Source organism: Lepidochelys kempii, chromosome 6 (genome assembly GCF_965140285.1).
Source record: "Lepidochelys kempii isolate rLepKem1 chromosome 6, rLepKem1.hap1, whole genome shotgun sequence".
NCBI lineage: Eukaryota > Metazoa > Chordata > Testudines > Cheloniidae > Lepidochelys > Lepidochelys kempii.
The window spans coordinates 56,242,748-56,260,196 of NC_136385.1; the positions used below are offsets into that span (position 1 = coordinate 56,242,748).

The 17,449-nt window shown below is 38.1% G+C and overlaps 1 protein-coding gene across 10 annotated transcripts in view; it reads right to left on the reverse strand.

Moving 5' to 3' along the window:
* LRRC4C (leucine rich repeat containing 4C) overlaps positions 1-17,449 on the reverse strand; it is an 850,059-nt gene that overhangs the window by 397,022 nt on the left and 435,588 nt on the right. The gene's annotated exons all lie outside the window — the stretch shown is intronic.

Here is a 17,449-nt window from a genome sequence, read left to right on the forward strand (position 1 = left end):
GACTAAAGCAAAATGGACTTGTTAAAAAAATACACACAGAGGAATTGCACAACCACTAACACAAAATATTTGCCCCACAATCTCTCCATACAGTCAAACAGAACTTGTAAAATCAACGGTAAGTATGCCATCTGGTTACTCCCCGTTAATCATACATGGTATTTCTTCCAGTTTATTCCAGAAAATTAATGTATTGGGCACCTTGACAATGGTAAATAACCTCTAACTTTAAGGTAAAGTACTGTACTTCCCCTGATGTATGATATACATTAATGTAGTTAGAATCATGATGTGGAATTACATTGTTATACCTATACACTTCTTAAATTAATTGTGTGCCTTAACCACACATACAACTCAACACCTTACGTATTGTATATCAGAACTGCCACCATGCTAATTAATTCAGCTGCCACAGTATCAGTTGGAGCCTCACCTCCCAATAGCTCAGTCTGCTGGATTCACAAAAGACAACTGTGCATTCAAAATATTGAACAGAGTTTAAAAAAAGATGTGGTAAAAACAGAACCTGCCACTTGGAATAATGGAGTCACTGCAATCAATGAACGTTAATTATATTCAGCAAAATCATAAACACTTATTCTCTCACATATCATAGGAATATACTGTACATATATACAAAATACATGGTAGTTTGTTGCTGATGTGACATACTTCTCAAAAGAGAGAGAAATAATGCACAAGACGTGGAGTGATTTATGATATATCTCTCAATGAATGAAGATTAGTATCACAGAACTAAGCTAACATGATAATGATAAAACAATATTTTCCATTTCTATAGCAATTTCTGTCTGAGAAACTCGCCACACCTAAAAACACTAATTAGAATTTACATTTTATTATCTCCATTTTACAAATTAGAAAATTAAGGTACAGAAGTAAAAGGGAGTTAAGGGAAGAAAACCCTTAACTCTTGACTCCAAGTCCCATGTTCTAAACATGATATAATTCTTTGTGTTGTTCCCTATAGATGTAACAGTAATATGAGTTAACACTTTTATTGGGCCTGATCCTTCTCCCATTGAAATTAATGACAAAACTCCCATTGACTTCATTGGTACAGGATCAAGTGCATAGTACTTCACATTTTCAACACAATGAACAAACTACCTATTAAATGCAAAACACTCCTGAGTAAAGTCAAATCATCATCATCTCAGTTATTTGGGAAAGTCTTTCTTTGCTGATTGCTAGACATAGATCAATTTGGAATATCTGTTTGATTAAAGGATTGTGAATTAATTACATTTTGTTCTTATATACCAACTTTCATTTGAACACCTCAAAGCATTTATTAAGTGGGATGAATTATCCAAAAATTTACAGAATGGGAAATTGGTACAGAGAAGTTAAGGACTCAATCCTATTCCAGTGAAGTCGACAGGAGTTTTGTCATGAAATTTGCAGGAAGCAGAATTGGATCCTAAGTCACAAACCAAATCATTGGTACCATCAGAAAGACTCCCACTCATCACAACTTATCACTATTTCAGTGCTGCTTCCAATGCTTACATTTTTTTAAACAAAATGAAAAATTGGCTACATTGGAAGACAAAATGTTCCCAGATTTTTTTTTTTTAAATTTCTGATTTTACCACAAAAACAAAGACCAAAAAAAGCCTGGATGCGGGGAAGGAAAAAGGAAGAAAAATGAAAATAAGAGAATAACTGGGAAAAAAGAAAAAAAAGCATTTTCAGTTTTTGATGAAAATTTTGATATTTTTGTGAAATTTTTTGAGAAAATGAATTTTTTTTCAGAAAAAAATACCTATCATTTTTGACCAGTTTTATCTTTGAGAAGGAGTTGGGATACAAACCACAGCACTCATTGCCACTAGCAGTAATAGTCTCTTTCTTGGAAGAAAGCCTAAGCAATGGATATTAGTGAGTTTACAAACTATTATCTTGTTCTTCAGAGTCTGGCAAGCCCCTCATGAGCAGGACATCAGATGTGAAAGGTTGGTGCACTATTCCACCTACTTGCTGTTCCATTTACAGTGATCTTGCTACCTGCAAGATTCAGATACGTTCCATTGGGATGCTGATAGTCCAGAGGAGATGCATGAAGTACATAAGGCAACACTGGTGGAGTCATTTTCACCTATACCCCCAGTAAATTTGGAGGTACCAAAGTGGTTAAGAAGAGGGAGAATACTACAGAAAATATCAGAAACGCATTACATAAATCAATGAGCATAGACTCAGAACAATTATGGAAAAGAACTAATAGGACACATTCCTCCCCTAATAGTATCAGCTTTTCCCGTATGGTATATTTTCTTGGGCTACCTCATCTTCAATACTATGATCAGTTTTGATATACCTCATATTTTACACATCAGAGATAAGTGGTTCAGAAAATTATAAGGTTTTGTCTACACTGGCACTTTGTTGTTAAAACGTTTGTCGCTCAGGGGTGTGAAAAAAACATTCCTCTGTATGACAAAAGTTTTAATGACGAAAAGTGCCAGTGCTCTGTCGGTGGGAGCCGCTCTCCTTTTGACAAAGAGCGGCTACGCTGCTTAACTTAAAACAGTGTGACTGCAGCAGCATAGCTGCACCATTGTAAGGTAAATGGTGTAGACATAGTCTAAAATAGAGATAGAGGCAGGAGACTACACTAGGTATTACTGATCTTTTTGGCTATTTCTACGTTACCAAAGAGAGCACTTGCCCTACTCTGCCACATTGAAGTGGCTATAAACAGATATGCTCATGCACTCAATTAATAGTTTCACTGCCTTGTGAAACAGCAACATAGACAACACTCTCTTAGGTTTCACTTAACTTCCTCTTTTAAAGAAGACTCCAAGTCTCAGGGATCAGGGAGTGACACTGCAAATCTATCATCAAAATCACTGAGTGCCTTTCAGTGATGAGTTCCCATTTCCCCATCTCTGAAAGGCATTGTAAAGAGAGTCACAGATCAAAGCAGCAGGGCAGCTGGGTGAGTACAGCTGTGGAAGGGAAATGGCAGAGCTTCTACTCTGTAATTAATAGAGCCATCACTTAGGGTTTACTGTGGAATTTCAGAAATGTCATTTATAATTTGAAACAAAGGTTCCATTAGCTCCATGCACCTTTTATTGTGCTACCGATTTGCAATCCTTTGCTTTAATTTAATTTCAAGATGACAATGAATGCTTAAACATTTTTTCTCCGTCAAAGTGAGTCTTGCTGATTTCACTTCCAAACAGCAATATATTTTGAACCACTTTCTTTCTAGTCAGCTTCTCAATGTATTTCACTAATTAGGACTTTCATTTGCCCTAATTATGCTTTGGCAGATTTGCTTTCAGCAACATCTCACCTCACCACAGCAACATTTTGCTGCCTTCCTTGTTTAAGTCAGAATAGTCCTTAAAACTTATTTCCTCCCCAACACAGCTTTTTAGTTTACATGGCAACATTTATGCAGACTTCTGCATAAAATTCTTCTATACTCACATTTAGACTGAGTGATTCATAGCCAGATTTTCCCTTTCCTTTCTTGGGCCTGTAACAAACCCATGGCAACTCAAATATAGCCATAAATTGGAATAGAACTCAGGGCAAGCCTACACTACAAAATTAAGCCCACCTATGTTACGTCGACATATAGGCACCGCAGTAATTATATTGCTTTTGCATGTCCACACTACACTCCTTGTGTCAGCGGGGCACATCCTCACCAGCAGTGCTTACACCCATTTAACGGTCAGTGTGGGACGCCTTCTGAAAGGCAGGAACAGTCAATGTAAGCAGTACAGTGTCTACCCTGACACTGCATCGACCTAACTACTTCACCTCTTGCGGAGATGGAGTTAAGTCAGCGAGTTACATCAGTGGGAGCTACACTTTAGTGTAAGCGCTTATGGAGTAATGTCAGCGTAAGCTGCCTTACATCAACTTAACTCTATAGTCTAGAGCAGGCCTCCAAATCTTCAGAAGCCCAGACCTCAAACACTAGAGCTAAAGAAGAATCACCTTTACTTACAATGGTAGTAGGGTTTGAACAGGTCCAGTAGATGTTAGTAGTATGCACACAGATTAGCCGTTATATTAAACACTGATACTTTTTAACTACTCTTATTATTTATAACTACTCTTATTTGTTAACCTGCAAGGTACTGAGCATTCTGGCTTCAATCAGTGAAGCATTTATGCATGAGCTTAACTTTAAGCATATGAGTCCTACTGACTTAAATGAGTCTATTAATTACAGCTGAGTGGGAAACCGTTTCCTTGTCCCATTAACATTTTCAGTATATAAATAATTCCCATCTCAAATCTGGATGGAAAGTTGATATCTCAAAAAAACAAACAAAAAAAATTGTATACCAAAATCTTAAATCAGTTCAGATCAATCAAAATGTTTTATTTTGATATTTTCAAAACTTTTTGTTCCATTTTCAACCTTTTCCCATTCATTTAGTGTAAATAAAATTAATTTAAAAACAAAAAGTCATTTTGAAGTGAAAATCCTAAACTTTTCATTTTGACATTATCAGAATGTGTAATTTAGACAGTTCTAAAACATTCCTCCTTAACATTTTTTGAGCGAGAAGATTTGCTGAATCTTGTTAGGTTCCATGGCCTGGTCAAATCCACTTTTGGTAATTACTTTCTCTCTCCTGAAAACTCTCAGAGCATTTACAATTGTTTTGTCACCCCATTCTAAGTACAAAGTTTGTGCAGGACCGTGTCCTTACTGAAGCAATTCTGTACATACTAACCAGATGTCATGTTTCACCTCAAAGGTGGTTGCATATCTTTGGTGAGCGAAATGATTTCAATTTACAAAATGCTGGGAGGAGGGTGGATATTTTGAGATAAGGGACTACATTTAAAAACAAGATTATATTGCCTATTTGCTTGTGAATTTTAAAAACAGGTACTGAATGTGCACAAATGGCAATAAACTGAGTTTAGCGGCCAAAAGTGGACTACTACCCATGTGTAGGTCAAAACTCTGATTAAAGTTGTTGCATTCACACTGCTTAATATATGGAAATATAAAAAATAGCACTTCCTTTAAAGCTGAGTTTTCTGACAACAAACCTATACTAATGTACAATCCTGTGACTCTCCATGAAAGCACACTCAGAATTTTATTATTTCTCCTAAAGCTGTACCATTTTGGTGTATTTTCTTTAAAAGCCCTATTTAATTGCCCAACAGTTGCAGCTGAGGAGAGAAAACTGTACTTTGTTCCTAGGTTCCACTGGTACTGGGCTGGGATAAGTGTTTTCTTAGCTGAAGGTCTTTGCTTGTGGAACTCACCCCCATATGAGTTCCAGAGGAATCCCTTAGTGTCTTTCAATAGAGCATGTTGTAAGTCCTATCCATTTCAGTCAACTTATTCTTGATTCCCACCTTGTTTTTGCATCTTTTATTCCCTTTCCCCCCAATGATTTACCTTAGTTGAGAAATGATCTCTTTGTGAGATAGGTAGTTTCCCTGACGGAAATTCAGTTTGCCCTTGTGCCAGGTTTTTCTTTATGCTGTTTGGCTCTGTATTTGGGCTAGTTAGGGTTTTGTGTTTTTTGTGGTTAATGCTTTGTTTGTTTGCACAGCAACTGGCGGGCTCACAACAGGCCCCTGTAAATGGATTAGCTGAATGAATACCATATATAAGATAACAGATGGACCTCAGAGTGTCTGAAATCTTACAATTCACTAAAAAAGCCCAGCTACTGTTCCTTGAGGTTTAGGATTGACAATAAACCTCAGAGTGTAAATTTAGACATGGTCTTTTCCCTTTATTTTTCATAGACTCATTACCAACTCTTCTTCCTACTCCTTCCCTGTCTTCCAACCAAGTTTTTGGTTTCATCTGCCTGTTGCCTCCTGTCATTAACCAAGATTGTAAGCTCGGTAGGCAAGAATATGGCTGTACACCACTTCACACAGTGAGATCCAAAGCCCTGATTAGGGCCTCAAAAAACTACTGCAATATAATAAACTATCATAATAATATATACTTCATTTTTAAAACTCTTAGCCTTACAGCTGTTAGACATGTTAAATGGAACAGCCATAAACCATTTAACAATTCTATTTAAATTTTGTTTCAAGTGATAAAATTAAAGGATATATTACAGGTCTTATTTGTATCAGTGAATACATTCTCTCTCCGCCACAGTTAATAGTGTAAATAACTCATAACTATATAGAATAGATTAGTTTCTTTTTCTGTGTTAAAAAGGTTTGGAAAGTTTTTTTTCAAGACTGTTTGTCATATTTTAATTGATTCTTGCTCAAGCGCTAACAGTATTGCTGCAATTTCTTCAGCATCCATGAGGAGAAGTGTTTGTAAATTACCAAGCAATTTTAGATGTTCAGACAGTTTAAGTTGTTCTCCCACATTTCTTTTTTTTTCCTCCCTCTATAATCTCTCATTCATTCCTTCTATGAACTTTATGCCTACCCAGGATATAATATTGTGTATTCATATTATAATGCTAATGGTTTGGTAATATAGCTTCCTGACAGAGTCCACAATGTTTGGTTTCTCCTTGATTGTACATCTTGGTGAGCTACAGTACTTGGACTGATAATAGCCAGGCTACTTATGATCTGATTTGAATTAGATGAGAACTGCTGGACTCCTGTTTGTTTTATGGTTTTCTGATTTAATTTATATTCTTGTACTAAGTTTATTTTTAAAGTGTTTCCTTTTAACCTCTCTCATTAGAATGCAGCGAGAAATAAGCACTTGAAACAAAGGGCTAGTTAACTTGAAACAAAACTGTAAGGATATGGGATTTATTGAGCTATTGAATTAATCTGGAAGGATGGACTATATGAAATAGTATTTTTTCAAAAGCATACATGTGTATCATTCTGTGGCTTTTGCAAGAGACTGAGATAAATACAATATCTGGAATATAAAAAGACTGGATAACTGTCCGACTACTATTCCTATTTGCTACTCTGTAAAGCTAGAGAGCAAACTATAAGCGTGATCAAATCTCACACTTCAGGACCCATACTGATTATCTGCAAACCTCAATCGGCTTTTTCCAGCTCACATACAGCGATGCATAGATACAACTGATTAAACATCACGTGTGGCGAAGATGTTGTCACATAGGAACCCTCTTTTAGCTGTCTCTGAAGTATTAGAAAGGAGCCATAGTCTGATGCAGGTTACAAGAAATGCTCATGACCTCATCTAATCAGCTAACAGAAATAATATCACTAATTGAACCATTCTCAATCCTGGCACACAACCTGAATTTCAAATATTTGTGACTAATCCAAAGAGTGAGAAATAGTAACTGATTCAGTTATTATGTGTTCAAAGATACCCTACCAAGAAAAAGAGAGAAGCCAAATTAATTAAATAAATTAATCAAGTAAAGTACATGTTTTGCTCAACTATTAGTTAAGTCACAGTAACCGTCTGTTTAGTCATCAATTGCAATTGCTTTAGTAGCATACTGATCTCTTTTTAATTCTAAGTAGTTACATTTAATAGGAACAGAATTACACTTGTATATTTTTTCCAATACCAATTGATTAAAAAACAAACAAACAACCCCCCACCATATTTATATGGAAAGAAAACTGATGTGCAAGATAAATGAATGCCAATAAATATGTTTAAGATAATAAACAGTGGCCAGTGATATTTGGTTGCAGTGACAGGATAACCACAATGAAGCCAGTTGCAGCTTCCCAGTGCTGATCATCCCAACCGTGTCATAAGTTAAAACTGTAAGGGATCACCAGGTGTAGCAGCACTCAGTTTTGCCATACCTTTCCCTCCCCTTTCCCCCCACTCTTTCATGCCCCCTTCAACTTGTTTGTACTAGGGAGGCAGGGGACTGCTGGCACAGGAAGTGGCCATGCTGTCTTCATAAGATGATGCAGCTAGAGTTGGTTGGAACACCTTCAGCTCAATGAAATTTACCAAAATATGCTGTTTTATTGAAATTGAAATATTTTGTAGAGATGCATCAGTATACTCTATAGCCTGGTGTTAGGACAAACTCTCTTCCTCAAACTGAAAAACTCAGGTTTTGGTCTGAAAATGGACATGGCAACACAATTTAACTTTTGCAAAAAGGTTTTGTTTAGCGGACGAAAACCAAATTTTCAAAATATTGAACGTTGTTATGAAATGGAATCGTCATCCTCCATTTAGCACTACATGTGGCACTGAGTGGATGTGGAAGACTGCAAGCTCCACCTCTAGGTATTTAACATATTATGATTGGCCCATGAAGTCTAAATTAAAAGATGTGCTGAATTCTAAAATCGTTACTAAAAGCTCAATCTTGAAAAATGTTGAGCTTTCTGGACATGATCTAGTAAAGCTCTTTATCATGTACTTACTTTTAAGTTTCAGAGTAGCAGCCGTGTTAGTCTGTATTCGCAAAAAGAAAAGGAGTGCTTGTGGCACCTTAGAGACTAACCAATTTATTTGAGCATGAGCTTTTGTGAGCTGTTTCCACTGAATGCATCCAATGAAGTGAGCTGTAGCTCACAAAAGCATATGCTCAAATAAATTGGTTAGTCTCTAAGGTGCCACAAGTACTCCTGTTCTTTTTACCTTTAAGTGTGTATGTGTGAAAGTGTCACTGATCTTCAAGTTAAGCAAGTGTGTAAGTGTTTTACTGGATTTGGGACAAAGTGCTCATCACTTTGCAAGATTGAGAAGAAAGTGTTGTGGAACTGGGATTCTGTGCTCTCATCCCACTAAAAGAAAAGGAGTACTTGTGGCACCTTAGAGACTAACCAATTTATTTGAGCATACGCTTTCGTGAGCTACAGCTCACTTCATCGGATGCATACTGTGGAAACTGCAGAAGACATTATATACACAGAGACCATGAAACAATACCTCCTCCCATCCCACTCTCCTGCTGGTAATAGCTTATCTAAAGTGACCACTCTCTTTACAATGTGTATGATAATCAAGGTTGGCCATTTCCAGCACTTTGGATGGGCTATTACCAGCAGGAGAGTGAGTTTGTGTGGGGGGGGGGGGGGGAGAGGGTGAGAAAACCTGGATTTGTGCTGGAAATGGCCCAACTTGATTATCATACACATTGTAAGGAGAGTGATCACTTTAGATAAGCTATTACCAGCAGGAGAGTGGGATGGGAGGAGGTATTGTTTCATGGTCTCTGTGTGTATATAATGTCTTCTGCAGTTTCCACAGTATGCATCCGATGAAGTGAGCTGTAGCTCACGAAAGCTTATGCTCAAATAAATTGGTTAGTCTCTAAGGTGCCACAAGTACTCCTTTTCTTTTTGCGAATGCAGACTAACACAGCTGTTACTCTGAAACCTCTCATCCCACTGTTGCTCATATTTATGGGTAAATGGCAGTGAACTATGGATAATTCATCTCTGTTGTCTTTACCACCTATATAACATCAATTATTAAAATGAACTTAAGCAAGAGCAGAATTCCCCTCTCCAGCGGCTAGGCTTGCTCTGTGTCCTACATGAATTTGCAGATGAGGCTCAATGCAGAAACCTATGGTCCACATGCAGCAGCTCTGTCACATGAGACAAGGAGATGTCTCCCCCTCTGGCTCAGATGGAAGGCATGGTATTGAATTTACCCCATCTGGACATCAATCTTAAAGGGACACACATTAAGAGAGTGAATCCATTCAGACACCCCAGCAACAACAATTTTCCATTCACTGTCTCTGTTGGTGAAATCCATTAGTGTTTGTGATATGCTAATTATAAACAGACACGATGTTGGCCAATAATGTCCCCTGTAAGATTTTCAAGACATTCTGTGAAAATTAATTATAATGGAATTTTTTTGTTTTAATTTTATTTTCCCTGGTGGTTAATTATAGTACCAATCATCCTAATGAGAATACAACACTGCAGAATACAATAGCAAGAAGGCCTTTGTTATTGACGGTATTGTTTCTCAGCACAACCTTGGCAGAGAAGCAGGGCTCAGAAGGTTCACTGCTCAGTACTCTGTGTCAGCCTTATGGCCATTACCCAGAGATGGATTGATATCTTGGCTGTAAGCACCACCTGAAAACCTTATTGATTCATGGTGCTCACATACTGTTGTTTTCCATGCCCATGGAAAGGCCATTCATGTTACTTTACAGCACGTGATTCATTTTCAAAGTATAGTATATTTGGATAAAGTGTGAGGTGTAGTTAAGTTATGCAGTACAGCCAATAGGCACAATTATTAAAAAGAATTCACGCATGCAGGGAAGCTAGTGCTAAAACCTTGGTGTTTCAGTTTTAGAATTACAGGCACCAACCGCCTGAGGTAAAAAATGTCTGTAGCTTTTCCTAATAGTAGATCTTATCCTCAGGGTGGGCAGAGTCAGAAGAAGATCATTATACAGGCATGCACACAGAGCTAGTACATTACAGAGGTAATGGGTCTATCTGATTTCCTGCAAACTATCTAGATCCATTTTAGCCCATGAACACATTACTATTTCCTATTGTACATGAAAAATGACCTAACCCTGGTACATTGACATTAATGAGAGGTATGCAACTGACCTAAGAGGAAGGTGCATCAGACTCACTGAGGAGATGGAGGAGACTTACATAACCCCTCCCTAGTTAACAGAACCAGACCATGAAGAACTGCCTCATCTTCTGCTAGGGAGAAAACTGCTAGGGAGAAAAACAAAACAAAACAAAAAAAAACGTTCTATCCCTTTTCCTTGTGAAAAGCCTTGAAAACATAAAATGACAAACGGAAAAGAACAAGCAACTGGGCTGCACTTCTAAAGAAAGGGCAGACAATGAGCATCCCCATCAAATACTCGCTCACTTTGTACGTAAAATGGATCAGTTAAATTTGGGACACACCCCAAAGAGTCATCTTGCTAGGCCATCCTCCCGCATCTTTAAGGCAGCCCTGAGTACAGTGGTAATCTTGGCAAACAACGTTAACTTAAATATGATTTGGGTGGGACTATTTGGAAGGTTCACCTAAAAATGCAAATGCTGGCATGACATGTTAACTTTGGCAGCCCCTGCTGAGGCTGAGCTGCAGGTTGTTCCTGCTATTGATATGGCCACAGCCACTATTAGGAGGAAAAGCCCTCTCACATGCTCTACCATTGTCACTAGTAGCATATGAGACATGCAAAATATAGCCCTTGTGTGATGCACATATCTCTTGGGTGTGGTTTTCTGTCCCATCTAGTGGCACTGAGACCACTTAGAGAGAGATTAATGAGTCTGCTTTACAGCCTTAGCTAACAGGCATATGGCTTTTAGCTCCAGAAGTCCCAGGTTCGATCCCGCCTGCCGACAACCGGGGTCTGCAGGCTTTACACTTGCACCTCCCATCCCTCCACCTTCCGTAGTGGTGCACAAAGAGAGGCAATGTCAGTCATGATTCAGCTTTGTTAACGTCAGATATTTACAAAAACATTTCAAGATAACATAGGACTTGACAGAGTGGATGAGACCATTGGTCCAGCTTATTCGGGATTAGGCCCTGAGTAGTAGCTGTTTCCAAAATGTTTTAGCGGAAGATGAAAAAAGTAGCTAATGCACACAGGATCAGTTTTTCAAAGGTATTTCACACCTAAAAGTGCAGAGCACCACTTAGCAAGATTTTCAAAAGAACCCAAGCAGTTCAGGACCTTACTCCCATTGAAATCCCTCTGTATTTTTAGGCACCTGAAGTTTTTGAAAATCTAGCCCACAGTCAATTATGTTATATTCTACCACATGAAGATATCTATTACAGGTGGATTAGTATCTGTACTCCGTTATTTGATCACTCATAATTTGACTTGGATAGCTATAAATGCTATTGTGGGTCATGAATCCTCCCAGACTTTTAAAATCCAGCCATAGCATGTGATTTGAGTACACACAGAGCTTGTTTCAGTTTCATTAATACACAGTTTGTGTGAGAAGCAGGGTATAAAACAAGTAAAGTACCTAATCAGTGTATGTGGGCGATAGATACTGAACACTAAAGTACACGGTCCTGTTCATCTCAACATCCAGGGGATTTACATTAAAAGTATACTGTTTGCTGCAGTGAGCGATGATACAGGACTAACTCATAGAGACAAACCAGCCCTTTAGACTGCTGCTGATATTTTCTTGGTGCTTACTGAAGAATTTCAGTATTAGAGAAAAAACAACAAGCTTGCATCTTCCCTTCCCACCGTGATGCTAACTCCAGCACAGAGCAGCACATTTGCTACATACCACTGTCCCTGCTCTGCTGACAAAGCCCAGGAAAGGAGCATTCACTGGTGTGAAGTCAGTTTTACAACTTATGTACCAGACTGCAGAGCAAGGTTCGAATTGTACTCGCTAGAAAACAAATAAATCTGAAATTATCTATTTATGGGATGTGCTAGGGTTTTTTACATTGTGTGGGAGGTGGTAGTGTAATCATATTTTAGGCTTGTTTGCCTGCATAAGTTAAAAAACAAAAACACCACACATACACACACTCTCTCCTTGTTCTTTAAGAACCCAATCTTGTGAATTATTGAGTTCTCTGAGTAACTTCAATCGGAGTAGAGGCATTTCAGAACCTCTCTTGAAGCCTTCAGTGCTTTATATTTAAGAAAATTTGGAATATTTAGGGTCAGACGTTTCTTCTATAGACCTAATTATGATCCTCACACTGCTAGAGCAGGACATTTCGCTATGTCCTGTCTAGTTTTAAATGTCCCAAACGATGAGGATTCCTCCAATGTCCTTATTCCACAGCCAAAGGGATTGCACTGTCAGGAACCTTTTCCTGATATCCATGTTATATTTTTCCATTTCTTCATTTTGTCTCATTACTCCTAGCTATATCCATATATACTGTCTTAAGTAATACTCTCCCCTCCTTGGTGTACATATTCTTCAAACATATTTAAACTGATACAACATTCTTGAATCATGCTTAGCCAAGCCAATCATTTTTAGCTCTTTTAATCTCTTTCCCCATAAGTTAGTTCTTCCAGACACCTAATTATATCTATTATCCTCTCATAGCAAGGTTTCTTCAAATACACAGGGGAGCAGACTGGATACATTAGTTGTTCATCTCTAGACATTCTAACCGTTTGAGTTTTATAAAAGCAGAATTTTTGTAAAAAAAAGTGGAATGGGGTTGGGGTTTTGTGGTGTTGTCAGGACTCCACTGAAACTGACTTTCAACATTAACTATAATATTTTAAAGAGTTCTATATATACAGAAACACATAACATATGGATGATTTTGTTGAGTTTCAATCTAGATATTAATAAAGTTTAATGTCCCTATCACAATGTCTGCCAAAACTACCTCTATGTTTGATCCACTTGTCAACACTTTCGGAAAGTCAGAGTTGAAAAATATACAACATACCTAAGAAACCAATATATTTTGTTTGAAAAAGAGGAATCTCTTTCTCTCTCTCTCATATAAGAAATAAAATTGTAACCTTGGAAACTTTGTATGGGGATTAAAACAAAATCCTTCCAAATACTTCTGTATTTTTCCCCTTCCACAAAGTTGCAACTTTATTTTTTCCCATTAGTAGACTATGTTGTCTGTTTTGCTGTGAAAATGCATATATTTAGATACCCTATGATAAAAAATATTATGAATACAGTGCAGTTAGTGAGGAAACAAAATAAAGGTCAACACTGTTCAGGCCAATGAAAACCTGAGCAAAAATTATTATTATAAATTGATGGGAACAGTGAGAGGTGACTGAAGCAGCCTGACTGGTAGATCTTGTCAGAAAATTTTTGACTAAATGAAATTTTGTTGAAATACGTTGTTTCACCAAAGTCAACACATTTCCAATGTAGCTTTCGTCAGGAAGATGTTTTGGCTCCAGGGCTTTTTGGTCACATCTGGAGAGAGGGAAGAGGCAGGGAAGGAAGGAAAGGGAGCGAGGCAGACGCTATTGCCTGTGGTATGACATTGGCATGGGGAGACCAATCCATGTGTAGATCTGTCTGATTCAGAGTGATCTGGGATGCAAAACTCTATTATCATTACTGAAATACTTTTAAATAAAGTAAAAAGAAAAAAATGGAATGTTTTTAAAATAAACGACCATCCGTTGTGCTCTACCTTCATGAACAGATGAAAATAAATCATTTACATTATTAATTACTATGTTGATTATTTAATTTATTTATAGAGCACCATAAATGTAAATATTTGTGTACACATCACAAAAAGACAGACTGAGATCTTCACAGCCATCTTGACTGAATTTAAACAAACAACCTATTAAAATTAAGGAAGATAAATTTGTTACAGTACTTTGAAAATCTCAACCAGAATCCTTTGCCCTGAATGGTTTATAGCATAAAGGTCTCATTAAGCATTTACTAGCAAGCACATGTCTACTGAAGTCATGTCAGAAAGATCAGTAATAAGTGTTCTCCTGGTCAGGCCATAACTTCAGTATCTGTTCTGAAAGGTGCAATGGTTGGTGTATCAACATAGACAGAGCCATTGCATGGAAAATGCTTACAAATATTATAATTAAGCAACGACTGTGAGGATACTGTATGGTATTTTCTGTGGATCTCTTCCCCAATTCAAATTCTCCTTCTCTCACCACTCTCCTACTACCCTCCATCAAGTAGCAGTACTTGGCACAAGGGGTTTCCATGGTGGCCATAGGAGGAAAGCAATCCTTCACAGGCCACAGAATGAAACCACCTCCGGTTTTAACTTCCAAAAGCTATGATTAGAGTAACCGTAAAGAATTCTGGGATCCAAACATTATTAGGTAGTGCAAGTGTGGCCAAATACGATGACTTTTTCAACTACATGTCATGAACCCACCCAACACAATAATTTAATTCTGAAAGATGTAATGCAGTAAAATATAATATTATAAAAGGCAAGATTTAGTGGTGGCATCACCAAACAAACTGTAGTTTAGGATAGAGTATAAACTTTAAAAAAAAAGGGCTTGGCTTAAATTGGTTTCTTTAAAATAAATAATCTGCATAAATTAAAACAAAAAATTATCAGTCAGCTCTCACCTCTGTATTTGGCAGAAAATATACTCCATGGTGATCTTACTTGATCTGTTAACGGCAAATTCTCTGCATACAGCAAATTGTGTGTCCTCTTAGGAGTACTGCTGTGGGCATGGGGGAATTGGCCGGGGGCTGGGGAGGAGGGAGAAAATGCATGCTGACTCCACTGAGGATGATCAGTATCTGGACAATATGAGCTTTAATTAAAGAAAAAAAGAAACAAAACACATTTCAAGCCCTTATGATTGTTAAGAAAACCTTTTGAACATGAACGGCGTATAAACCGATGCTGCGCTCCGTCTGCTGCAGGACAGCCTGAAACCATCACTGTAAGAGAAGTCTGACCTCCCCTCTCCTCATTCATCTCAATTTCAGTTAACTTTGAAAACTGTAACACACTTTAAATGGTAGCATTATTAATAATTTTAGAGGCATGCAAGGAGCATGTTTTCACATTCCAGGAAGCCTAAGAACAGGAAATCCATAAGACTCGCAGAAACCCATGGCTTGTCTACCTTACAGATGTTACCTGTGGCTCAGGATGGGTGAAATTTTCAGGCTTAGCTGAACTGGTGTTGAATATAATTTCACTGCAAAAATAGCCAGAAAAAAAATTATGTTCAGCTCCATTCCAGAAACTGTCATTAAAACTTATTCCACATCTGTTAAGCATCTTGTAAGACCCACCTTGTAAGACTGGCAATGAGTAAACAAAGCAGTGTTGCACATTTACACAGGGCCCTAGAACTCTGGGAAGCAGAGACATTTATGGATCTGCAACGCCAAGAAGACATGTAGAGCTGTGTTTGCTTACGGATGGCACAGTGCCATTGTGAGCTTTGGATTACCACAGTCTCTTAGACCCTGCTCTCGTAGTCTCTTAAAACTGGGATTTCAGGGTTAAATTAATGTGTATATAAGGCAGTATCAGGTAACTAGGGATTAAAACAAAATATAAGGGAAATTACCTACCCTAAAATGTTTTAAGCAGTTTGGCGATATTTACTTCTTCAGGAAGACAGCTCTGTTTCTTTTTAGAGCATGAAAGTTTAATTATTCAACAGACTGGGGGGTGTGGGGAGAAATGCTCAAGACTCTTGCCTTGTCAAAGGAGATCTTGGAAATATACAATTTTATTTGTTCATAGCACAACAAGGTGGAGGCTGGAGTTATCTCCCCTTAGACCCCTATCAACTCAGTGAGTGAGAGAATGGAATAAATAAATTAAAGAGTACTAGGGATTTTGTGTGTGTGTGTGTGTGTGTGTTGGGGGGTGGGGTGGGGGGGCTGCATTCTTAAAAAGATTGTTGATCACATTCTGTAACTGTGGTGATAACCAGGAGGGGCCAAGGCAGGGTTTCATATACTGTCACATAAGTGTCACAGAACAGGAGAATGAAACTGAAATGTTTGATTGTCTTTGGGACCCCTGTCATCTTTGCCACCAAAGCTCTGAGAAATTGTCTCATGCTGTTATTGATATGCTGTCATGCTGTCCAACAGTTTAAGAAAAAATTTTGAGCACGCACGCGTGCACACACACACACACACACACTTACTTTACAATATATAAAATAAACATCTGATTTATTTCAATCATAGTATCTGTGATGGGTTGGGTCACAAAAACCCCCTTGGGACTGCCACCTGATATGCTGAGACTACCTCTAAGCCTGTTTTCCTTGGCAGCTTGGGACTTCAGTACCCTGTCTTGTTGAGCCAGACACGCTAGCCTGCTGCAAACACAGACGCAGGCTTGAACCACGTCCCCCACAAGCTGCAGACTTAACTGAAAACAGCTTAAGAAGTGCTCCTGTCTCTAGCACACAGATACCCAGTTCCCAATGGGATCTAAACCCCAAATAAATCCGTTTTACTCTGTCTAAAGCTAAAACAAGGTAAACGCATAGATTGTCTGCCCACTATAACACTGATAGAGAGATATGCATGGCTGTTTGATCCCCCAGGTATTAATTACTTGCTCTGGGTTAATTAATAAGTAAAAAGAGATTTTATTAAATATAAAAAGTAGGATTTAAGTGATTCCAAGTAATAACAGACAGAACAAAGTAAGTTACCGAGCAAAATAAAACAAAAACACACAAGTCTAAGCCTAATATAGTAGGAAACTGAATACAGATAAAATTTCACCCTCAGAGATGTTCCAATATTCTTCTTTCACAGACTAGACTCCTTTCTAGTCTGGGCCCAGTCCTTTCCCCTGGTACAGTCCTTGTTCCTGCTCAGGTGGTAGCTAGGGGATTTCTCATGACTGCAGCCCCCTTTGTTCTGTTCCATACCCCTATATAGCTTCGGCATGAGGCAGGAATCTTTTGCGTCTCTGGGTCCCCACCCCTCCTTCTAAATGGAAAAGCCCTAGGTTTAAGATGGATTCCAGTACCAGGTGACATGCTGACATGTCCAGTGAGACCCCAAGCCTTCATTCTTCCCAGCCTGAATCACAGGAAGG